The 26,144-nt window shown below is 39.5% G+C and overlaps 1 pseudogene; it reads left to right on the top strand.

Annotated features, from left to right (window-relative positions):
• Positions 1 to 26,144, top strand: part of LOC143389830 (uncharacterized) — a 192,430-nt pseudogene that overhangs the window by 123,375 nt on the left and 42,911 nt on the right.

The raw sequence follows: 26,144 nt of genomic DNA, 5'->3' as shown, positions 1-26,144 counted from the left end.
TATTCTCTTGGAGCTTTTTCACTGTTTAAAAGGCTGTATCAAATGTATTGATATACACACAAGTGAGAGAAATTGTCTATGAGGTTTTAAAATATTCTGAATAATATTTTCTTTCTTTTTAGCTGTCTCCATTATGAGGTACAGCACCTCTGCTTTTGGGTTTGCAGTAAGTAATCTGAAATGTACTTTCATGAAATTTTGCACGATTTTTCTAAGCTCATGAGTCTCACCCTAAGCCCTCAAATAAGAGGGTGATTGGAATGGGTAACACACCTTTTATGGAAACAGCTTCTATAAAAATTATAATTCAGTAGAATTAAACTGCAATGAGACTATATTTCTCCAGCACAGCTGGGAGGGAACCACATTTTTAACAAAGTGGTTAGTTGAGAGGGTGTTTTAGGAATCTCAGTTCTTTTTTCTCTTCCAGGTTGTGTGTAGACCTGGCCTGTACTGGAGTGATGCATTTGCTGGTGTCGACAGAGCTGTTTGAGAGTTAGGATTGATACTACTCACGTTGGGATAAGCCAGTCTGTAGCCCAACTAGGACTGCCTGAATTCTCAGCCTGCCCCCTGAGGGAAGTTGGTCAGAGAAAGCAGGTCTCTTTTTACAGGATTAGGGTTAATATTTTGAAGCATTGGATAACAATTCCCCATGCCCCTTCAAGTGTCAGTGCTTGTAGTTTTCTGGATGAGCAGTGTGACATGGTGTGATGACTCACAAAAGAGCTCATTTCACATCCCTTCTGCATAGAGGTAGGGTTTCCTGTTCCTGCGGGTATGTGTGCATGTTCCTAAACCCACTTCTGCCCTTTGTTGTTAAGAATTTAATGTTTGGCGGGTATGCAGATTCTTTTCAGAATCTGAAGAAGGATGTGGATTGTCGAGAATAATGCGCATCACTGCACACACACACCACATATATACACACACACTTTCTTCCTTTACTTTAGCAAGACCTCACCTTTTCCCTGAACACCCTCTCCTTCCATCCATTTTTCTCTCTCTCTGCATTTCTCTTATTCAAACACAGTGCTGAATTTTGTATGCAATATTGAAGTGTTGGTGTAGTTCCTGGAGCCTCTAGGTGACTCCTATCCTTACCCCTGAACCCAGGTAAAGCAGTTCCATTGACAGCCAGTAAAAGAATCCTTACCCAAGATCTTTGGCTTGGGATATGCGGGAAAATGTTGAAATTATCTTGCTGGCCTTGGGGAAATGAGGGCCACATCTTCTAGAACAGTGTACCCCTGTCCCACATTTCCAGAGTGCTAAGAGTCAGGGGATGTGGCAGCAGATCCCACCAATAACACAGGGGCTCTGATGCTGCTACCAGGTCAGCACTTGGGTACTGAGTCTCCAGTCTCCCAAGATTTTACGATGAAGATCTTGAATGGCTGCATCAAAGTGTCTAAAAAACAGTGCTTCGAATCACTCATTCAGATATTCTGAATCACAGGATAGTTATCCTGTGTCTTCATAGCCATGCCCCATTAACTCTGGAAAAACCACTAAAGTCATGTCTCTTTCTTCTAGTTTGACGCCATCCTGGATGTCCTGTCATCAGCGATTGTCCTGTGGCGTTATAGCAATGCGGCTGCGGTACACTCTGCTCATAGAGAGTACATGTAAGTGGATTCTTATCTTTTTTGCAGACTACAGAACTCTGAGGGCATGCAATGAGAAAGTCCTCAGACTGCCTTTGAAGGCACCTGATGTGATTTTTAACCACGTGAAAAGTCTCTCCTGGGATGGTTAAAAAGATGGAGTGTATCTGTTTAATTCTCTGTTCCCTGCTCTTCAGTCTGGAGTGAATATTTATTTGCTTGTCTGTCTGTCTTTCCTTCATTTCTTCCTCCCTCCCTCCCTCTCTTGCTCCATCCCTCTCTTTCCCCTCCTTTTTCTTTCCCAGGACCACACACATGCTTGGCAAGTACTCTACCACCGAGCTACACCCTGCAAACCCCCAGAGTCAGATTTTGGGTTTTGAGAATCAGTACTTGCTATCTCAACACTGCATTCCCTCATCTGGAAAAGCAGGAAATAATTCCTTCTCTATGCATTGTGATGAATACATACACATGCATGTACATAAATATATTAATTTTTGTGTGTTTATATGTATGTGTGTGAGCATGTGTGTGTATCAGGGCAAGAGTTTTGCCCTGCCTCTGCAGCTTTTGAATGGTTCAACACAAGTGAGAAAATGCCTCCCTGCTGAGATTTATGATAGTGCCTGGAGAAAAGGTATTTTTTAAAATTAATTTATTTTTTTGTTGCATTATAATCTTACATAACAATGAGATTCATTATGACATTTTTGTACATGCATATGACCTAATTTGGTCGATCTCATTTCCAAGTACCTTCCCTTTCCCTTCCCTCCTTCCTGCCTCTGATCTACTTGCTTTACTCAATTGATCTCTCTTCCATTATTATTATAATCTAATTATATTTAAAAGTGGTATTGATTGTGGTATATTTGTATATAGGCATGGCATAATTTGGTAGATTTTATTCCCAGTACTCCCCCATACCCTGCCCTCTTCTCTTCCTCTCAATCCCTTTTCTCTACTCTATTGGTTTCTAGAAGGTACTCTTGAATGGGATGGTAAGCTGTACTCTTAACATTCAAAGGTTGAGAGGTCTCTTTGATGCCAGGAGATGCAGACAGTAATGTACTCGAGATTGAATTTGTCTAATGGAAAATTCAAAGATGACACCATAATGAATTCACTAATGAATTTTAGTTTACTTTATTGTTGGTTTTGGGTAGTACACAGAAACTTCTTTTATGTGTTAAATACTTTTTATGTGTATTAGCTCTTTTAACAAATATTAAGTATTGAGTTTGTGATATCATGGATCATTTTAGAGAAAGTTAATTTTAAAAAGTGCATTAATTTGTGGCTGAAAAAAAAACAAGAAAACAATTGTAAGTACCAAATTAATTTTGTAAAATTACAAGCAGCGGTTCTGAAATGATCAAAATTGTATTAACACTGGTCTATCTGAAGGAGCAGCTAATGCTTCTACCCAATCTGTTATGTGGGTATTTGAAAAATTTAGTAAAAGAAGTCTCCATAGCATTATCTAGGGAAATTCTTGGATTTCAAGAACTAGCCACTGTCTTGACAGAAGAACATATAATCTTTGGTTCTATAGTTGCACTATCTAATATTCTTACCACTAATGCAATATTTTAGCACTTGATCTGTGGCTTGTCCAAACTGAGATGTGTTGGAAATGTAAAATACCTACTAAATTCCCAAGATAGGAAGAAAAAAAGAATGTGAAAGTTTTATTAATATTGAGAATATTGATTGCATTACATGTTAGTATCAGAATACTTTAGATATATTGGACTAAACTATTAGAACTACTTTTTCTTCTGTTTATTTTTAAATATGGTTTCTAGGTGTTGAAAATTATGTGTCTTGCATTCTATTTCTATATATAGGAAAAATGAGAATGATTTTAAGTAGAGAACTCTTCTCTCTGCCTATTCTTTCTTATTTTAGAGTTAATCAAGAATTTGATTTACAGTTCCAGAAGGAATTGAGTTCAGAGTGTCCCAATTTCTCTTTTCTAATTTGCCTTTTTTTCTGATTTTCTTTTGGCCCAGATAATTTTCATGTTTATTGGTTATAGTCATAAATTATTGTAGATTTTTTCCTTTTTTCCCCCTCTGTGTTGAGGATTACACCCAGGAAGTGTTCATCTCTGAAATATACCCCGTCCCTTTTTAATTTTATTTTTGAGACAGGGTCTCACAAAATTGTAATCCTCCTGCCTCAGGCTCCTGAGAAAATGGGATTATAGTTGTCTACCACCATACCCAGCTATTGTGGCTTTTCTGTGAGAGTCAGTTTCTCTGTAAAGTTTGCCCAGATCAAGTTTAATGACAAGAAATATCTTTGGTTTCACTGTTTTTAATGATACCCAAACAAACACCATTGCAGAAAGTCTATATTATTATTCTAAAGTCAGAACTCAGAGATGATGCTTTTATAATTCCTAGGTGGTTGTTCGTTAGAAGATGCCAATGAATGCACTTGGAGATTTCTAATCTAGGAATTAAAATTATATTCACAGTCTTCTGTATTGTTGGCTTTAAAGTTTTAATCTATGGCTTATCTCATGTAAGTTAAAAATTCATGAAATCACTGCCAGCTGAGAAACTGATGTTTGCATATTAATGAGCATAAATGAATTATGAGCAGCATAACTAGAAAAATCATTTGTTTTCATGATGTTGCTAGAGAAGATTATTAGATGGAAATGGAAATATCCAAGTGGGCCTTGGTTAAGCTTTCTTATTTTTCTGTTCTGGACTCAAAGCCACTGAATGAGTTTGAATTTCCAATGCAAAGAGAATAGAAACTTTTTTTGATCTTGCTTTCTGTTGACTGTCCTGACTATGCATGTGCTGGGGTGTTTGATGCTAGAGGAAGAGAGATACCACTTCTGCACCACCACAGAAGGGTAACCCCAATTGATTTATTGCATTAAAATGGGGTTTTTTTTTGTTTAAAAACCCCACATAAATGAAAAGTTGTGCTCCATTTGTGTGCAATGAATCGAAATCCATTCTGCTGCCATGTATAATTAGTTAGAACAAATAAAAAATTAAAATATAAAAAAGCATAAAATTTCCTCTTAACCATTTTTAACATTTTTAAAAACATTATTTATTTATTCTTTAGATATATATGACAGCAGAATGCATTTTGGGGTCATTATACACATTGCAGCACAACTTTTCTTTTCTCTGGTTGTATATGATATAGCTTTATACCATATGTGCAGTCATACATGTACTTAGGGTAATGATGTCTATCTCATTCCACCATCTTTCCTATCCCCATAACCCCTCCCCTCCTCTCCCTCCCCTTTGCCATTTTTAAGTGTGCAGTTCAGTTGTATTAATTTTATTCACATTGTTGTGAAACAGATACCCAGACCTATTTTATTTTGCAAAACTGAAATTCTATGCCCATTGAACACTTCTGTAACAGCAGTCACTTTCTGGTTCTATGACTTTGACGATGCTAGATGCCTCATAAAGGGGTCATGAAGTCTTTGATTTTTGTGACCAGCTTATTTTAATTTGTACACTGTCTTCAAGGCTCATCCATCTTTCATTGTGTGACACAATTTCTTTCTCTAAAGATTGAATAATATTCCACTGTACGTATATAGCATATTTTGTGTATCCATTCATTCATTGATAGGTATTTATATTGCTTCCACCTCTTGTTTATTGGGATAATGCTGCCATGAATGGGTGTGCAAATATCTCTTTGAGAACTTGCTTTCAGTTCTTTTGGATATATATCCAGAAGTGGCATTCCTGAATCACATGGAAGTCATATCTTAAAATTTTTGAGGAACTTCCATTCTGTTTACCACAGCACTTGCACCATTTTATAATCCCATTTACTAGTTATTCAAGCTCCAAATTTTGTCAGTCACTTTTCTGTGAATAACGGGTATGGGACAGATGGAGAATCAGGTTTTCTCATGGTCTGAGTTTTCAACATGAGTATAATAGATGGAAGAGCAATGGAATCACGTAGATGTGCAAGGGAAGGAGTCATCAAATAGACCAGAATATCCAAACTGGGCCAGGAGGGATGGGATGACAATGACAAGGTTAATGAACAGTCCTCATAGATTAGAAGTCCCTATGAGGTCAAGAATGGTTGGTGTAGAGCCAAGTGTAGTGACATACATCTGTAATCCCAGTGACTTGTGAGGCTGAAGCAGGAAGATTGAAGGTTCAAAGTTAGCCTCAGGAAAATGGCAAGGCCCCAGGCCACTTAGAGAGACCCTGCCTCTAAATAAAAAAAAAATTTAGAAAGGGAGCACTGAGGATGTGGCTTAGTGGTTAAGTGTCCCTGGGTTCAATTCCTGGTACTAAATAAATAAATAAATAAATATGGTTGGTGTGTGTGGGAGGGGAATGCTAATCTGAGAATGAGAAGTTAAAAGCCAAGAATTCGTAGGTGTTTCATTGGTATAGATTCAGGATGAGAGTGTGGCTGAGTTAGGGTGGTCATAAAAGGTCAGAGGTTTGAGTGAGGCCAGGAGTTGGATGGATGCTTCATCTGGAATGGAAGTTAACAGGAGTGTTTCCAATTTGGGGAGCAGATACAAGCAGTAAAACAGGTACTACCATCATTAGTAAATGAAGGCGGGCCAGGAGGTTGGAGATAATGAAATAAAGGAGGTATACTGAGTGGTTGAGTTGGATGGCAACAGGCAGTGTTGCGGAAGCAAGCTGGAGAAATGGTTTGAAATTGATGTCTGGAGAAAGAGACTTTGAAAGTGAGCAAGAGAAAAACTGTCTCTTCTTTGAAGGTAGGAACAATAGCTTCCTCAGTGGAAAACCAGGTTATCACCAGGGCAGGAAGGTAAAGAGAACAATCAGAACAGAGCTCGAAGGTGTGGAGATTGGGGTATGAGGAGACTGCTTGGTGGGAAGGTTTAGGGCCATGCTGGAGGAGGGAGTATAGAGAACCTGGGGACAGGGACAGGGTGGTAGCATTGGCCCTGTGCCAGTGAATTGCTATGCAGCCACTCAAAAGAATGAAGCAGTATTTGTATACTTACATTGTGAACACCAAGGTTCATTAAGTAAAGAAAGCATGGTGAAAAGTAGTATATGTGGTCTTTTCTCACTGGTTTTAAAATAAAGGGTTCATAGTCATGCATGCTTGCTCAGGCATATAAAAGATCCCTGCAGGGACACAAAGGAGACTGGCAGCAGGATCGCCTTCCCTCTAGCAGAGGGACTGGGGACAGAGGCAGAAAGGAGATGTTCTCTTTATGTCCTTTAGACCAAAGCTATCCAATAGACTATGATGTGGACATGCTCTATATCTGTGCCGTACAGTCAGAGCCACTAGCCACATGTGGCCATTGAGCTTGTCACATATGGCTATACCCATGGGGGAACTGGATTTTTAACTTTAAAGAATTTAAATAGTCATGTGTGGTTAGATGCTAATGTAGTGGACAACGAATGCTTCTTTAGATAGATCACTTTCAATGTATACTTTTTATTTTATTTATTTATTTATTTATTTATTTTAGTTTTCGGCCGACACAACATCTTTGTTTGTATGTGGTGCTGAGGATCGAACCTGGGCCGCACGCATGCCAGGCGAGCACGCTACCACTTGAGCCACATCCCCAGCCCTCAGTGTATATTTTTTAAACAGAGTTTTAATAAATCAAAAACATGGGGCTGGGCTTTAGTTCCTTGGTAGAGCACTTGCTTAGCCTTCCTAAGGCACTGGGTTCCATCCCCAGCACTGGGAGAAAATAAAATATCAAAAAAAAAAAATATCAAAAAAAAAAAGCATAGAAAACCTGGAAATGAGAGGAAGATATTGAGAGAAGCAGGGTGATGCTGCAGGTGGAGAGTGTGGGGAGAAATTAGTGTACCAGGAACTTGGCAAGGTTGAATGACACAGGGAATTTTACGCCTGTCTTCTTAGCCATTCTCAGCCCCATGTACCATGTAAGGCCACAGGAAGGACAGCCTCCTGCTGCTGTCAGCTGCCAGGGCCATCGGGATGCTTGCCACAGATGGTACAGCTTGATGCTCTTTGGGAGCCTCTGACATTTTGCATATGGTTGCAGCACAGGTGGGGTCCCATGAAGACGCCCTTTCCCCAGCTGTCTCTTTGGGTGATCTGTCAGCTCATTGAGACAGAGGGGTGGAGGCAGATGGAAGGCGTTGCTCACCTTTCCAGGCTTACTTATTCTGCAACAGAGTCAGCCACACAGCCGGAGATGATGATCTTCTGTTTCAAATGTACCTGCAGATGGCATTTCTAGCACGCTGGAAAGCGAGTTTGAGAGCTCTGGAATGGATGCTCTTAGAGACGCATAAATTCTTTGTGTGTCTTCTCATATGAAATAAATGGGGTACCCTGGTTCTTACCCAGGGAACTTGCTCTGTTTTCTTTTCCAATTTGCTGATCCAAACTCCTCGGCCTCAAAACTACCCGTTGACAGGATTGCTTGATGATCGCCTTTTGATGACTGACTTCCGCAGTGCCCTTTCTGCTTTTGGAAACAAGTCCAAAACTTAAAAAGAAAAGTAACCAATTCAGTCAAGAGAATGATGTATTGGTAATTTGCTTCTGGTGCCTAATCTAAATGGACTGCAAAGGCAATGATTTATACCAAGAACCATATTAAAATAGTATCAGTCTCTCTGACTTCTCATGGGGTGTTTGATCTGACCCTAAATCAAAGACTCTGGGGGAAGCAAATCCCATTTACCCTACATCTCTCTAGTGCTCTTAGCTTTATAAAGCTCTTCAATGTGTTTTAGCTCAAGAGCAGAACCTGAACTAGAAGAATAAATAACTTCAGAGCTGCCCTCAATGACTAGTGAGATCTGAGGCAGAAGGTAGAGCCTTTATGGCAGGACATGAGCTCATTTACCTTAAATAGTTTGGATTTTGTCTTACCTGAAGGGTAGAAGGGAATGGTCTCCAACTGGCAAAAGCCTTTGATCCACCAAAAGACATGTGAAACCTGCCAGGGTGCAGACATGACACTAACTGGTTGTGCATTATGGGCGGGGAATTAGAGGATGGAGTGTAGACTTGGTCTCATTAATAATTAAACTATGTCCCCCCAAAAGATATGTTGAAGTTCTAACCTGCAGCACTACAGAATGTGATTGTATTTAGAAATACGGCCTTTGCAGATGTCATGAAATTAAGATGAGGTCATGCTCTATGAGGGTGGCCCTAACCCAGTGTGACTAGTAGCCCCAAGAGAAGAGATAAGAGAGACACACAGAGTTGACAGCTATGTGAGATGCAGGCAGAGATTGGAGTGGTGCATTTATAAGCCAAGGAATCAAAAAGGATAGGTTTAAAATGAGTGTGACTCTAATGACACCTTGATTTCAAACTTCCAGCTTCCAGAACTATAAGACAATGAAGTTCTCTTTAAGCCACCAAGTTTGTGGTGCTATTAAGATTGTTCTGGAAAACTGATACAGTCCTCAAGAAGAGTCCTCCATGAGGGCTATGCTGTCTCTCACCAGCTCTGTCTTTCACTAATTTATTAATCTTTTGAAACCTCAGCTCTCCCTTCTGTGAAAGGGGAGGAGAGTTATGGCAGTGGCCAGATGCTTTGTGGTTAAGATGAAGCCTGGCACTGAATGTGACTTCAATATATGCTCAGAAATGTTAGATGAATAATTTTCCATCCTTAGAGTTTGGGAAATGTTTTAATTTGTTGTACTAAAGTGGTGTGATATTATCTGTCCCCATTATTTTTGTTTTGCTTCTGAAGAGCACAGAATAAAAGAACTTACCAAGAAAAAAAATTTAAATTTGAAGCAGACACTTTTGCATGCTTACAAAGTTGCTTTGACTTGGGGACATTGTGTGGGGGGGAGTAAGTAGTGGAGGTGACAAACGTTGTTCCTTGATTTCTTAATCTCACTCCCCTTCAAAGAAATGTGATTTGTGTGTGGCAAGTTAAAGTAATTCATAATATTATAGAAAGTTGAGGCAATTCATAAAGGTACAAAGAATGTATTAAAACTCACTAGTTACAGAGCATCCCAGGGAAAACTATAGCTAAGGTCTTTATATGTAACATGTATGCATACACATACAAGCACATGGTCATACATGTTTAAATATGTATATATACACATATATATGTGTATATATACACATATAATATATATATACACACATACACACATGCATGTGTATATATATACGTGTGTGTATGTATTAACATAGAGATGTTCATCAAAGTGGTTTTTCTCCTGTATTTTGAGCATCTTCCACCTTAGAATAAATAGAGGTTTTTATTTTTTGATAGCTATGTGGTATCTATGGATTTAGTCTATTTTGTTTCAGGATATTTCTACTAAAGAAGTGGGTTATTTCCAATGTCTTGGTGTTATAAACAACCCCAAATAACTGTCTTTATACATTTGTATTTTAATGCTTTTCTTATTTCTTTAGGATCTGGTACTAGAATTTGAGGTCAAAGTTTAGGCTACCATAATATTGACAAGCAGAGTTAAAATATGCTCCAAAAATATCATTCTAACTTATGTTCTCACTAGCAGCAGCTGAGGGTGTCTGTTTACTCACCTTTGCCAGCACCAAGTGTTATAATTCTTTTTGAATTTGCCAGTTGTCGAGGTGGAAAATTGAATTCCTCATGTTAACATGCATTTCTTTAGTTACCAATCTAGTTGAATAAATTCCCATATGCTTCTTGGGCATTTGTATTTCTTTTGGGAAATATATTGCCAGAATTTTGATTGGGAATGAGAAGACTCTCATTTATGTTTTGGAAAGGAACCCAGATTCACACTCCTAGAACTCAGGTGACTAAGAAGTACAGCATCATAATTGATCAACTAGTTCTTACCTTACCTCTCACCACCTATATTCTTTTTTTCTTCTTTTTTTTCTTCTTTCTTTCTATTTTTTTTGCACAACTGTACTTTTTTCTGTTACAGATCTAATTACCTGAACTTCACTTATGCATTGGTAAATTTGTTTGTCCAGCTCCTCATAACACTTTAAACTCACCAGAGCAAAAGTCTTCTTTTATCTATCTTATTCCCAGGCCCTAGACTAATCCCTAGCATGTAGTAGGTACTCATTAAAGAATTGCAGAATGAATAAGTTTGTTGGGTTGAACCCAAATACCATGTGTAACTATAAAGCTCTAATAAAAAAAATTGCAAGATGAAAGATTGAACTATAGGATCCCTTGAAGTTATGTAAACTTTTGGTAACCCTTTTTAAGATTCTAGTAATAACCATTCACTGAGCACCTGATTTATGCCATGTATCATGCTGGGCTCTGGCTTAAAGGTGTTAATACCCAATAGAGAAGGTAAGTATTGTTCTTGAAGGTTCATGGCTAGTAATGGATAGAACTGGGCTTTAAACCCAGCTCTTGATGGCCCTGAAGTTTGCTTCTTACCACTATGCGACACTATCTCTCCAAATTATCATTTGTAGGTCTTGGTTTTACCAGTTTCTCATTCTTCCCTTTTGAACTAGCTTTTCCTAATGGGCATGGTGGTGCATGCCTATAATCTCAGTGACTCAGGAGGCTGAGGCAGGAGGATCTCCACTTTGAGGCCAGTCTCAGCAACTTAGTGAAGCCCTAAGCAATTTGTGAGAAAAATGAAAAAAAAAAAAAAAGAAAAAGAAAGGCCTGGGGATGTATCACAGTGGTAGAGCACTACTCCTGGATTCAATTCCCAGTATATGCCTCCCCTCCCTAAAAAAACAAAAAACAAAAAAAGCACTTTTTATGGTAATTAGCTGAATCCACAATTAATTTAGCAGGAGTTAATTCAGAAGAATTAAAAATTATAACATCATTGAACTTGAAATGCAGCCCTGGGCTTTGGTGCTACTGTGTAAGGTGGGAAAATGGTTGGAATTGGCCAGACAGAGACAAACTGCCTGGGCCACTACAGGGCAGCCTAGGTGCCTGGTAGACATTACTAGGAGCTGGCATTTATGTCCTGGGTTTCATGGCAAATAGCTGCCATGGCAAGCACCTCCAGTGTCACAAAGGCCTTCCAAATGAGGCTCATTAGTCTCACCTGCAACCCGGACTTCTTCCATGGTCTTTGAAACAGCCCCGTTTTCATGACACAGGGCTGATGCTCAGCTTTCTAGCTTTGCCATCAAGGAAGAGGAGCCAGCCTTTGTCCACAGATATTGCTTATCCTCTGGCACTTGCTGCCATGGTATTCACTGCATGAGAAGTGCTCTATTCCTGAGAGTACCAGTGCCCAGCACTGTGGCTTTCTTTCACCCTGAGGACTGCCACTCTTTTGGAAACCTGAGCTTGCTGTGTCATTGCTTGTTCTCTTTCCTTCCTATGCTCTGTGCTGCCCTGGTGGGAATTGCTGCTGGTGTTTAGAGATGATGGCCTTAGTCAGGCACCCTCCTGGTAGAGATCAGAATTTGCCGCTCTCTGCTATGACCACCTTTGTTAAAGCGGGGTTTGGGCAGGCTCTTTCCCTTCTCTGAGCTGTCCCATTTTTTCACCCAGAATTTTTTGAGCCTGCTTACTCCACAGCCATATTTGAAATTTTAGAATCAGTTTTTATGGCATGTATTTTTTTCTCACTTTGCCCCATATTTTGTTCTGTGTGTTTGCTATTAGATGTTCTTAATCCAATCTGACTTAACATAGCACTTGACATTGACTGTTGACCAACACCAAAATGCTGATGTGGGTTATAGTTGTCATTTACTTTATACTTTTGGAATTTCCTGAAAAACACTTTTGCAAGGTACATATGTTAGTTTTATAATTCTATCAATCATACTTTTGAGGAATAAAATAGAGGAAATGAATCTGGGGACAAAGAATAAAGCTTTCATCTCCTCCCCATTGAAACTGCTTTCTTTATCCTCTATTGTGCAATTGGTTTTAAGCCATCAGCCCTACTGGGTGTTTTCACATAGGACTGCTACTTTTAGAAAGGAAGTCCTCTCTGTGCATTGTGACCTCTTTTGGGTCTGTGAAGTTGCATGGGATGGAATTCTGGGGATCATTATTTTCCTCCATCTCTCCTGCTTTTCTTTAAGTGTTGTACCCTTTCAGCATGGAGTCAGCTTAGGTTTTATCAGTGTCTCTCTGCATCTTGAGTCAGCTTTTTCATATAGCTAAATTGTGAGATAGGAGGCATTTAAAGGAATACTTGGGCCATTTTTCATTGTTGCTACCTACCTCATAAAATTGTTACGAGAAACAAATGAGATAGTACAGGAAAGTTGCTTGGAACCATATTTGACTTATGCTAGGGATCTGATAAATTGGTGTTATTTTTAACGATAGGTTTTCCATGCAAAATAGAGATAGTTTTTTTAAATAACTTTATTAAAATATAGTTCACATATGGGCACAGTGGTGTATGCTTAAAGCCCCAGCTACTTGAGAGACTAGAACAAGAGGAGGCTTGCTTGAGGCTAGTGTGGCTTTTAGTATTTTCAGAGTTATGTATCCGTAACTCTCAATCAATTTTAGAACATTGCCATTACCACAGAAAATAGTCCCAAGTTTCTTTACCCTTCATCAGTAAACCCTCCCAGCTTAGGCAACCAAAAATCTACTTTCTTTTTGGAGAGTGTGGACTCTTTTGAATATTTCACAAAAATGGAATCACACCATGTGGTCCATTGTGGCCTTCCTTCACCTAGTCATTCACTCAGTGTGATGTTTTTAGTATTCACCTGTGTTGTCAAGTCAGTTCTTCATGTCTTTCTGTTGTCCCATTGTCTATTACATGGACATGTCACGTTTTATTTATCCATTCATCATTTGATGGGCATTTGAGTTGTTTCCATCTTTGGGCTTTTAGGAAGAATGCAACTATGAACATTTGCCTACAAGTGTTTTTGTGGAAGTATGGACTTTTGGTGAGTGTAGAGCTAAGAGTGGAATTGCTGAAATTGTTAGTCCATTTAGGCTACTATAACCAAATGCTATAGATTGGATGGCTGGTAAACAACAGTAATTTATTTCTGACAGTTATGGGGGTTGGGAAGCCCAAGATCAAGGCAGATACAATGTTCCCATGAGAGATCATTTCCTGGTTTATAGATGGCATTTTCATTCTGTGTCCTTCTATGGTAGGAAAACCAAGGAGCTCTCTAGGGCCCCTTTTATAAGGGCACTAATCCCATTCATGAGGTCTCCTCCCCATGATCTAATCACCTCCCAAAGGCCCTACCTCGTAGCCTTTTAAGGATTGGGATTCCAATTGTGGAAAGAGAACCAACATTCAGACTGTAGCACTAGGTTGTGTGATAACTATGTTGAACTTTTAAGAAACTGCCAAAATATTTTCCAAAGTGCTTATGCCATTTTGTATTCCTACCAGCAGGGTATGAGGTTTCCAGTTTCTTCACATCCTTGTCAACTCTTGTTATCTGCCTCTTAATTCTAACCTATCTAGTGAGTATAAGTGGCATCTGATTGTGGTTTTGATTTATACTTGAGGATTTTTATGCCTTTGAAAAAAAATGCCTTTCTTTTCCTTTTCTGATTTTTTTAGTTTCCACCACCTTTTAGAACTTCCGTTACCCAGCTAGGCATGGTGGCACATGCCTGTAATCCCAGTGGCTCAGGAGGCTAAAGCAGGAAGATTGAGAATTCAAAGCCAGCCTCAACAACTTAGTGAGATCCTGTCTCAAAATAAAAAATAAAAAAGGGCTAGGTATGTAGCTCAGTGGTAGTGCCCCTGGGTTCAATCCCCAGTACCATAAAAAAAAAAATCCTGTTACCTGTGCTATTAAAGTAGCATGTCATTGGCTGGAGAAGTTTTCGCCAAGAGGCCTCTACCTTACTGAAGTTTGTCCTCCTGGCCTCTTGAGGTCTGCAGGCTGAGGCTTGATTTTAATGGCACAAAAGTCAGGGACTCAGAATAAAGTCACAGAATTGACATGTAAGAACAGGATTCCCATTTGTTAGTGACAAGACATCCTTCACAAGACATTGTCTGGTGTCTGTTTTAGCCTGTATGCTGTGACCCCCAACCTCCAAATTTGTAGGTTGGAGCCCTAACTTCCAGTATGATTGTGTTATGAAGTATCAGGATTTAGGGAGGTAATTAGGGTTAGATGAATTCATAAACGCCCTTCTAAGAAGAGAAGAAGTGAGGAAGACAAAGAGCTCACTTCCTACCCCACGTGAGGACATAGTGAGAAGGCCCCTGTCTGCAAGCTAGGAAGAAAACCCTAATCAGAACCTGACCATACTGGACCCTCATATGACTTTACCTCCAGAGCTGTGAGAAAACAATTGTCCTTTAAGCCCCCTCAGTTTGTGGTATTTTGCTATGGCAGCCCCAATTAAGAAAGTATATGTGTGGTTTATTTCATTTTCCTCCCTATAGATAGAACCACTTACGAATCCTGGCCATTGGAACAAGCAGGGGTTGGAGGAATTCACTATCTGGTGAGACATGGGGCTGTATACTAGCAGTGCTGTTTGAGTCTGAAAGGAGCCACCTTTGAGATAGGCTAAGGTTCCATCTTTGGGCACCACACTTTATTAGCATACTTTTTGTTTCTGTGGCTTCCCCCCTCTTTTTTCTATTCTATGAGCTTTTTTTCCAGTTATGTTGATATTATCACCATCTGCTGACAACTGAGGCTTCTATCTTTTTTAAAAAAATCATATTTTTTGAGTGCCTGTTGGCTCTCGACAGAGTCATGGTGCTTACGGTTTGGCAGGGAACAATGGCCTGAGAGTCGAGGGGTTGAAATACAGTTCCTGCTCTGATCTGTGGTAGTTAAGACTACTCTCTCAGAGTTAACAGTTTCTTATTACGCTTTGGGCACTCTGCTGAGTAATTTCTATGTTTTGTCTCCTTTAAGCATCAGAACCATCCTATAAGACCAAGATTTCACCGTTAAGGTTTTACAGGAGAGGAAATGCAGGCTTAGTGAGGTACAGCAGCTTGCCCAGAGTGTAGAACTGGAATTCTGCTGGTGGATCCAGGATGGGCACCATGTCTGCATGACCCAAGGCATGTGTAGCCTTCATCTCTAAACGGTACTGTGCCCATCCGGCTCAGGAGAGGCCCCAGGGATTCATCATGTGCTGAGGACATGTGTGACAGTGAACATGGAAAGCGGAGGGGAGAACAGCTGTGAGCCACCCCAATCCTTAGCAGGCCCCACAGGAGCGTCTCACAGCCTTATGGACAGCTGGAAGGGGATCCCGGGGGGCTGCTGAGGGTGCTGTTTTTCTTTTTCCTGTAGCCAGAGAGAAGTTATTTTCCCAGTTTGAAAACAATTTCTTTCTTTTCAGTCTGTTTCTGATATACATAATGTCACTACCCTTTGTTTTCATTTTCCCATCTGTTAGGTTAAGGCTGAAACTTCTCATCTTACTTGCCTTGGAGGTATCTTATAAAAAGCATTAAAATTTTGGGGCTGGGGATGTGACTCAAGTGGTAGCGCACTTGCCTGGCATGCGTGTGGCCTGGGTTCGATCCTCAGCACCACATACAAACAAAGATGTTGTGTACACCAAAAACTGAAAAATAAATATTGAAATTCTCTCTCTCTCTCTCTCTCTCTCTCTCTCTTTCTCTCTCCCTCTCTCTCTTTTAAAAAAACAGCATTAAAATAGAATATGTTCTAAAGACTTGGAATGTGGGCATGTAAGCTCTTTCCCTCTCTCTATAATTATTAATATATACAAATACATATATATATTTATATATTTTAAGTAAATATTTTAAATAATATATATATATATTCAGCCAAGAAAATACATACACACACACAAACACACACACACATCCAATACAACATATCAATAGGTATATGATGTATATCTATAAAATCATCATGTTTTTAAATACAATTAAATTCTTATTTTTTAAAGAAAGTATTTTTTAAACTTCCTTTCTTCCTTCTTTCCTTCCTTCTGATTGAACCTGGTGACTCACACATGCTAGGTAAGAGCTCTACCACTGAGCCATAATCCCAGCCCCAAATGCAATTAAATTTTTTTTGAGAGAGAGAGAATTTTTAATATTTATTTTTTAGTTTTCGGCGGACACAACATCTTTGTTTGTATGTGGTGCTGAGGATCGAACCCGGGGTCGCACGCATGCCAGGCGAGTGCGCTACCACTTGAGCCACATCCCCAGCCTCAATTAAATTGTTTTTTAACATACTATTTTATCATTGTATGAACACCTAACAATAGATCTATACTCTTAAAAGACAATGCAGTATTATTAACTAGAGGCACACTGTTGTACAGGAGATCTCAGAGCTTCTTCATCTTGTATAACTGACTTTACGCTCTTTAATCAGTATTGCTTTTTACCCCACTTCCTTGCCTGATATTCTTAAACATAAAACCCAAGGGGAAACCTCTTAAAGGACTTCAGGATTTCCATAAGAAGATTGCTCCAAGGTTTAAATGGAAGAATACAGCACTCTTTCTTTCCATAGCTCTCCTGGGGCAACTGAACAGGGCTTCTTCCTGTTATTTATTGCTACAAAGGGTTTGTTTAGTTTGGGTGTTATCACACACTAAATTTTTTTCTCTGGTATCTACAGCCATGAAAATCATTTTCTCTTTTTGCACATGTTGTTTTTAATGAGATAACTCAAGTGCATGATACATCAGTGATGTGGAAGCCGCCCATAAATAAACAACATGCTGATCTTGCCTTCTCTTAAATTCAAGTTCAAATTCTCTTCCTCCCCTAAGGAGACTGAGTCTGAGATCATGGGTCACCCAGGTTATTCTAGGTGTAGTTCTTCCAGAATAGGAAAACATGTGTTGGAGTCTGAAATTGATGGCCTTTAAAGAACAGTAGCTGTGTACACTGTCTGTGGGCAAATTCTGGCTGAGAGAAAGGATATACATTTGGAAAATGACACAGTTAATCCTTGATCTCAGTATCTTTTATTACCCCCTAATTTTGAGCAAGAAATTTTGTTGTCTTCAGCTAAGACCCATCTGGCTATCTCTCTGCTCCTTCTTCAGGTTGGATTTGACTGTTTCAGTTGACAGTCCACAAAATGTGGCCACAGGGTCCTAATGGCCTTTTCCAGGTTACTATAGCAGAAAGCAAATTGTAGCTTTGGCTTACTTTGAATTTCTAGGTTTACTTCCTCATTTCTGGAGTGGTGAATAAGTGATTAACTCATCATTGGTTTCTGGTTGAATAGATGTCTGTCAATAAGCATGCCTTTTGTGTTGTACATGAGAAGGTAAAATTTATTTTGAAAAAGTTCGGTTTTACTCATTAGTTTCATATCAAGAGATGCACTTCCAAATACCCTACTCTGAGGTGTATTCATTTATTCAGTGAGTTATTTAGGGCCTACTGTGTGCCAGGTACTTTGTGAGGAACCAGGAAGAAACCAGATAAATCAGCTCCCTGTCTTAGATACCTAAAAGGAGAAAATGGACAATAAAGTAATTGCAGAGGTAGTAAGAGCTGTGAAGAAAGTAAAACAAACCAGGATACTGAGACAGAGTGCATGAGGAGGGCTTCTCTGAAGTTGGGGGTTAAAGGAGGTCACTCTGCAGAGGTGATAATTGAATGAATCCTTTTTTTTCCAGGCAGAAAGGGGCCTGGAAAAAAGTATCCCCAGACAGAGGGATCACTGCAAACAAAGTCCCTAAGGTGGGACCAGCTTGCTGTGTTTGAGAGTCAGAAAAATGGGTTGCTGTGGCTGGACCCAAGTGGTGAGGGAAAAGGGAAGACACAGCTGGAGCCTTGGAAGCCTCGGGAGGAAGTTTTGATTATCAGAGCAGTAGGAAGCCAGGGCTGAGTTATTAAGCCTTGGGGTGAAATGACCTTGTTGTATAATTAACACAGGGGAGCTCAGATGCTTTGTTGTAAGAGAAATCTGCTATTCTTATAAATATGTGAGGCCCTCCATTGTCTCTTTAAAAATGAAAATACTTTATTCATTTTGTGATTGTGATTAAGGTATGTACATGTAGAAGAAATACCTTTAAATTAATATAAGTTTGAAAGTGAAAGTTTTCTCTCATGCACTCTATCCTCATCCTTTTTTGCCTTTCTCCGTAAAAGAAAACCATGACGAACACAGCTCGGTGCCTTTGCTTCCAGAACATTTTCTTTGAAATTAAATAAGATACGCATGTGTATGCTTTATAGACACACCACACACACACACACACACACACACACACACACGGCTTGGTGTGAAAATAAAAATAGGATCTTTCTATACATATTGTTCTGGAAAATGCTTCTTTCTCCTAACACAAAATCAAGGTTATTTAGAAATATTCTGCCCATATATCTAACCCATTCTTTTTAATGACTTCATGGAATTGTGCTGTTGGCCATAACATAATTTATTTAACTATCTATTAGGAAACCTGAGTTGTTCCAGCTTTTGCTGTTTCAGCTTGTCTGTGAATCTGTGCATGCCCCTTTGTTTATTCCTTTAGGTCCTATGTTTGAGATATGGGGTACTTTTTCTTTTCATAGGAGACAACTAAATTATGAGTTTTAAAATCCCTTAGTGTGTCCTAGACCAGTCTGTTTTCTGAATGAGAGCAAAAGCTGGTTTGTTGGCAAGAGTATGCATTATACCAGAGACCTGTCAGTCCCTAAGTATGGCGGGGCCCTTGTTTGTCACTGATCTGTAATCTTGATTGTTCATGGTTTGACTGCTCTGATTGGAAATGCTGCCAGCCATAAATACACTAAAGACTGAGGAACATATGTAGGGAATGGTAAGCTCACCTATTTTATATGCACACGAAGCCTGGAGTATTCCCCAAGCACTCTTCAGCGTGTGGGCACAGCTGCAGGTCTGTATTAGGTGGCTTTGCCTAATATCATGAGTAACTAAAGCCAGGGACAGGCTCACAAACAAAAGACTACACAACACTGGGTTTGCCCTTTGCATAATTAACCCATGATGCTGCCTTTCCAGAACTGTGGTTGTTTGAGGCATTAGCAAGCACATTCAGCATCAGATACACATTCCCTTATTTTCAAATCTACATTTTGCAAATATCACATCTATCAGAAGCAAATGAGTTTAGGGAGCCAGATTTGGCTAATAAAAGATCTTGAGAGAAAGAATGACATATGAGTAAGTTTTTTTGCATCTGTTGTTACATCCAATCCCTTGAAACACTCCAAGAAGACTGGTCTCACTGAGATGTTTGGGGAGGAACTGTGTCTGTGAATCTGTGCACTTGGGGCTGCTGTGTGTTATCTGGACATGAATTTGTGGAGTAGATTTTGGGGAATGATTTTTGTTTATGGTGCATTTAGCTCTAATCACTGAGCTAGGATTTAAGCCAGATTTTTATTTCTATGAGTCTGGCTGACTCATAGAAATATAAGAGCTGGACTTTTCTATTTTGATTTGTCAGGGATACAGGATCATGGACTTGTGTTGACCATACAGACCTGAAATTTGATTTGAAATGTGCTGTGTTCATGCCATCTCATTATTGTCAGCTTCTGTCTGGTACCACCCACTGCACAGCAAAGAGGGTAGGTCCAGTCTCAGGAAATCTTTGGGAACAAGTTTAGGGTATTAGATAAAGCTTTTTAAGAGGTAGATTTTTCTTTTTTAATGGCAAAGTAGAATAAATGTAAACCCCTTTACTCCCTTCTCTTCATCAAAGTTGTACTGTGATAGAAACTGATGGTAAAAAAGTGGTTGGAGCTCAGGCCAGAAAGAAAGCATCATTGAAGAAATGTGTGAAAGTGTGCAAAACACTTAATTTGTCCTTGGATTCTAAGCTTTATAATTTTGAATTGGAACACCTCAAAGGAAGAGTGTGTATTGTGTGTGCACATATATGTGTGTATGTCTTGGTGAATTTATTGAGGAACAAAATAAATTTACACATTACCTACTTTCAGAAATAATTACTTTGATTTATTCCCTCTCCAACCCCTGAGGGAAGCCCAGGTTATTAGATTTAGTTCCAAAGAAGGCATATGTTTCTGAGTTAATGAAAAAGCCTTAAACTAGTCATTCAGGCTTTTTTATTGTTCTGTGGAATATAAATAGTTTTGGTAGATGTATTAGAAGATCTTCTTTGAATATCTCTGAGGTCCATTTTATATTGGAGAGTCAATCATGGAACATTTTTTTCTTTGTCAGTTGGCTTTTGGAGAGTAAATCTGAGAAAATTCAACCTGAAGGATGGTTGTATCTGAAAAAAAAATAGAGCATTTGTAGAATGAATTTTTAAGGGAGCTGGGCTTGGGAAGTAGCTAATGCTACCCCATATTTCTTGTTGTTGGTTTCAGTCTCAAACAGGACACAGGGCCTCCACACCTGCAAGACTGATTGTCTTGTGAAGTCCCACACTGGCTGCCAGATTGGAAGTGGCCTTTATGAGTATCCAAGGTCCCCAATTTCCCTACGGTGCTTCTCTCATAGTCCTGCATAGTTACCCTGCACACCCCTGCTTGGATACCTGTGGTGATTTCTCCTTTCTGGAGGTTTTGAAAAGTAATTGTAAAAAACATACATTATTATTTTTAAATGAATATATATTTTCTATTTAAAAACTAAAGTTTCATCATTCTGACCGGACCATACAGACCTGGCTCCAAATTGATTGTTTGACTAATCAAGGTCTTCCAGAATATTTGTCCAACCTGAGTTCAGTTCACTTAGGTGTACCCTCACTATCCTATTCTATTATTCTTAAGAATGTTATACGAAACTCTTGGCAAATGACTTCATAAAATAAAAGTAAATAATCCAAGGCACCATCCTGAATTATCAGGCTGGGAAGCCATTGATAAAGAGAATGAAATTAGGACAGTCCCATTAATTTCTCTTAAACCTAAGTTAGCTGGACAAAAATCTTTTTCATTTTGGAATGTTTATAATCTTTTGAATAAGTCATGAAAGAATTTGATGTAAGCCTTTTATCAATCTTCAGTTTATAAGACCTACTTAAAAATAAATAGTGAGACCTGTTCCTCGACTTCTAGAATAGTTTTCTGTTGGCCTTGACTCTTTTTCAAAGATGGCCTGCAGTTTTTCCACACCAATTGGAGTTATGATTTAATATTTAATTTGATGGGGTTTGGGATTTGGGTCCCTCTAGGTAGGAGTGACCAGGAGTTTCTTAGCAAAGATCCCTTGTTGAACTTTTATGTTCTCTTAAGAATTCAATTTTCTTTTTTAAATTGGTGCATTATATTTATGCATAATAGTAGGATTTATTGTGACATATTTGTACATGTGCATAATTTGGTCAATTTTGTTTCCCAGTACCTCCTCTTTCTCTCCCCTCTTATTTGCCTCTGGCCCCCTTCCTCCAACTCTACTGATCTACCTTCTGTTTTCATGAGATTCCTATCCCCATCATGCTTCTTTTCCTTTTTTTCTCTCTAACCTCCAAATATGAGAGAAAACATATGACCCTTGAGTTTGAGTCAGGCCTATTTCACTTAACATAATGCTGTCAAATTACATCCATTTTCCTGATAATGATATAATTTTGTTCTTCATTACTGTGTAAAACTCTATTTTTTTACATATTCTGCATTTTCTTTATCCATTCTTCCATTGATGGGCACCTAGGCTGATTCCAGTGTATAGCCACTTGGAGAACCATTGTTCGAAGAGTGTGCAGCTCAAAATTCAACGTACTTACAAGTCACTCTAGGTTGTTAGAATGTGATTTCTGGTTCTGGAGGTTTGGGGAAGATCCTGAGATTCTAATGAGATTTCAGGTTATATCACAGCTGGTCCAAGAACCATACTTTGGGTGGCAAGCCTTTGAAACACTGGAGTAGAACAGGGCTCTCAACCTCAGCTCTGTGGGAATTTGGGGCTGGATAATTCTTTGTTGGGTCTCTCTTGTGCACTGTGGAGTATTCAATAGCATCCCTGGCCTCTACCCATTAGATGCTACCAACACCTCACCCACCCAGCAAAGAATGTTTATAGACAGTGCCAAATATATCCTGTGGGCGGGGGCAGGGACCATTGGAGTATTGTCACCTTCTGAGGCTGGATTTTAGGACCTTTCCACCTTCTTCACAATCCTCTGTCTAATGGAAACTTTCTTCCTTTGATCAAGAGAAAAATCATTTATCCACCTCTAGACTGGTCCTAAATGCTTGAAAGAGGCCTGCAGATGACTAGAGTCATTCATACCAACATGAATTAAATAGCAGCTCCTTTGTCTAAATCAGAGAAAGGATCAAGATGTTGACGAAGTAGTGGAGGCCTGAGAAAATGAAAAGAGAGTGCCTTTCTAGGTATTTTCAATGATGGATATTGAAAGCCATCAATAATAGCTTTATATGTAAATAAATAATATGGTTATATTTACATGTATTTATACACATTTATATATATATATATATATATGTGTGTGTGTGTGTGTGTGTGTGTGTGTGTGTGAGAGAGAGAGAGAGAGAGAGAGAGAGAGAGAGATACAAAATCAGATTTGGAAATGGCTTTCTCCATTTCTAGACACCTTTGGATTAAAAAGAAAAATAATTGAGCACCATATCTCACCTCTTTTCTGTTACGTGAAGTTTTTGGCATGTGACCTTTTAACAAGCCCATGAATAATTTCCTTAATTGACTGGCTGGTGATGTTTTTATTCTGTAGTGTCAGTTGCAGTTCAATGGTAGCACACACACTCCAACCCCCACCTACTCACCCGCTGACAAGCTATTAAATCAGTGGCGGTTGTAAATTGCATATCTCTTTCACGCTTTTGAACTGGAAGGCCTTGTTCCACAAAGCATGTTAATGGTTAATAAAATTACTGTGTACACACACATCAGTCTTATCCATAAGACCCTAATTCTCTCACTTGGTTGAACTACCTCTGGCATTAATGGGGCAGATTGAATGTGAAGTTGTGATTATGCAGCGCCTCATTATGTGAGTTCTGTAAGGGGCGGGTCCTTCTTTCCATCTGTCAGAAAGCCAGTGGGCAGGTAATTAGGAAGGGAATGGGCATCCCAAGGGCTGCTCCAAACCACATGGCATTTTTCTTTCAGCATGCATGGCATCCTGTCTCCCCCTACCTTGTTTTGAAAAAGCAAATGGTAGAGTACTTTAATTCAAAATCATTGGGCAGACAAATTAGAACAAAATGGGTACTTGCAAAAGTAGGGAAAATTGGAATGATTGATAGATAAGCCAGTAGAATAATTATAATGAGAATAATAAATGACTTTCCTCTTTCTTGCTCCCATAATTATTTTCCCCATGTGGCTGGCAACCTGTCCTTATAAGGCTGTTTGTCTTGTTGGCAAAATAAAGGCTGTGGTTGGTAAAAAGTTACCATCATGTCTGTGGCTCCGATACCAGCACAGTGGATTCCCTACAAATATGCCCTCATAGTTTTTGGTGTGGGGATTTTGGGAGATGAGAGGAATCATCCAGTCTATGCACATAACAGGTCCCAGAATGCAGGAACCTCTGTTAAACTAGTTTATTTTGGGCAACTAAACTGCTTGCTTCACCTTTTAGGAGCTGCTTAGGAGCTGGCTTCCCCTCAATAAAGGGAAACAGATTTAAATGTTTTCCTTATCTTTGATGGATGGAGATAGCATGTTTTGTTTTAAGGATAATCAAATGGTGGTCTTTATGTCTCAGAGCCAGTCTCTCCTCTCTGAAGGAATCAGTCCCCAGCAGTCACCCTGGCATTAGTATGCCCAAACAAAAGCTGTCACAGTGGGCTGCCTGGTTGGTTCTCAGCCTTATGGGTGCTCAGGAATTGCCAGTGAAGTTGATAAAGACCCTGGTATCTAAATCTGCTTCCTCCTAGTTTTCTACAGATCTGGGGCAGGGCCAGTGGAGTAAACAGGGTATAACAGTAGGGTAAATTAGAATGATTAGTGGATAAACCAGTAGAAAATTATTGTGAGAATAATAAATGACTTTCCTATTTCTTTCTCCTATAATGCTGAGGATGTCTCAGGCCATACTTCAGAGAAATAAATGCCAAGATTAGATGGGAAGCAGGACGGTAAGTGCCCAGAGGATGGTCCTCCAGCTGCAGGGGCAGATGAGCTCTGTAGCCCAGAGTGGCCGCCTTAGGCATGTTTTTTATTTCCTTCCAACTCATGCTTCCTTAACTGCCAAAATATCTGCCCTATCAGACAGTTGTGATGAATAAATGGAATAATGTAGGCAAGGTATCTTCTCTACCACCCGCTGAACACCTAAATGGATCCCCTGCTTATCACTTAGTAGGGGTTCAGCAAGTGGGCATGGTATTTATTGGTCCAGAGAAGAAGCTCTGCCTCTGACCTGTTTCTGATGTGAGAATTATTGGTATATCCTTTTAAAATTAAGTTTATGTTCATCTTGTGTGCACAGAGATTGTGTTGGTCTTTCTATGAATTTATCATGGTTCCTTCAAAGCTGTTCCCCAGTCACCAGTCCATATGTTACCCAATTCGAGTCCCTGGGATTAATGGGATGATCCCAGTTGATGACCTTGGGAAGCTAAAGGCCATTCTCTGGCACCAACCTAGAGAAAGCCATGCCCTCTAATGACTTAGAGCAGAATTTCTCAACATTGGCATGGTTAACACTGTGGACCAGATAATCCTTTGTCATGGAGGCTGTCCTGTGCAGTGTTGCATGTTTACCAACATCACTGGCCTATACCCATTAGATACTCTTAGTTCCCTCCCCAAATTGTGATAGTTGAAAATGTCTTCAGATATTGTCAAATGTCCCCTTATTCTATGAGCGAAATCACATCTGGTTGAGAACCATTGATTTTAGCCATTCCTGTGCTTTAAAACAAAGTTCCCGGGTCTGGGGATGTGGCTCAAGTGGTAGTGTGCTCGCCTGGCATGCGTGCGGCCGGGGTTCAATTCTCAGCACCACGTACAAACAAAGATGTTGTGTCTGCCGATAACTAAAAAATAAATATTAAAAAATTCTCTCTCTCTCTCTCTCTCTCTCTCTCTCTCTCTCTCTCTCTCTCTCTCTCTCCTCTCTCTTTAAAAAAAAGTTCCCAAGTCTCTTGCTTCATGAGAAAAATACCAGGAGGAACTTTGTAAATGTAAAAGCAAAGCAGAAGTAGCAAACAACATTTTCCCAGGCCATCTTTCAGTCTTGAAGCTATCAAAGGGAAGCCTCCTAATGTGAAAATTTTAAAGACCCCCAGAGATGATTCTGAAGTGCAACCACTTTGGGAATCAAGGGACTATCCTTGTCATGGTCCTTTTGCCAGTGACTCTGGGTGAACTTGCCCCTTGCAATTTCCTTCTAAAGGTGAGTTGGTATCTGCCTGTGTGGAGTTACAGGGTTAGTAATTGGGAAGGAAGTTTTAAGAAGGCATTTTAGATTTCTGTGGGTGAGTTAAGTCATATTGTAGGAAGACAGGATTGTAGTCCAAGAAAATAAAGGATGTTCATGTGTTTGGGTCAGTTTTATTTGTGTGTCATCCAAATAGGTCACTAAAAAAAGAAAAAAAAAAACTCTGTGCCAGTCACTTTGCCAATAACCTCTGTACATCAACTAACAACATTGTACCACTATACTCATTAAACAGAACAAAACTATGGCAGAGAGGGATTAAATAGCTTAATAGCTTTCCTGAGGTCACTGATGAGTGC

The sequence above is a fragment of the Callospermophilus lateralis genome, unplaced genomic scaffold, assembly GCF_048772815.1.
Source record: "Callospermophilus lateralis isolate mCalLat2 unplaced genomic scaffold, mCalLat2.hap1 Scaffold_66, whole genome shotgun sequence".
Taxonomy (NCBI): domain Eukaryota; kingdom Metazoa; phylum Chordata; class Mammalia; order Rodentia; family Sciuridae; genus Callospermophilus; species Callospermophilus lateralis.
The sequence above is the reverse complement of the archived record's forward strand: the minus strand, read 5'-3'. Positions and strand labels throughout refer to the sequence as shown.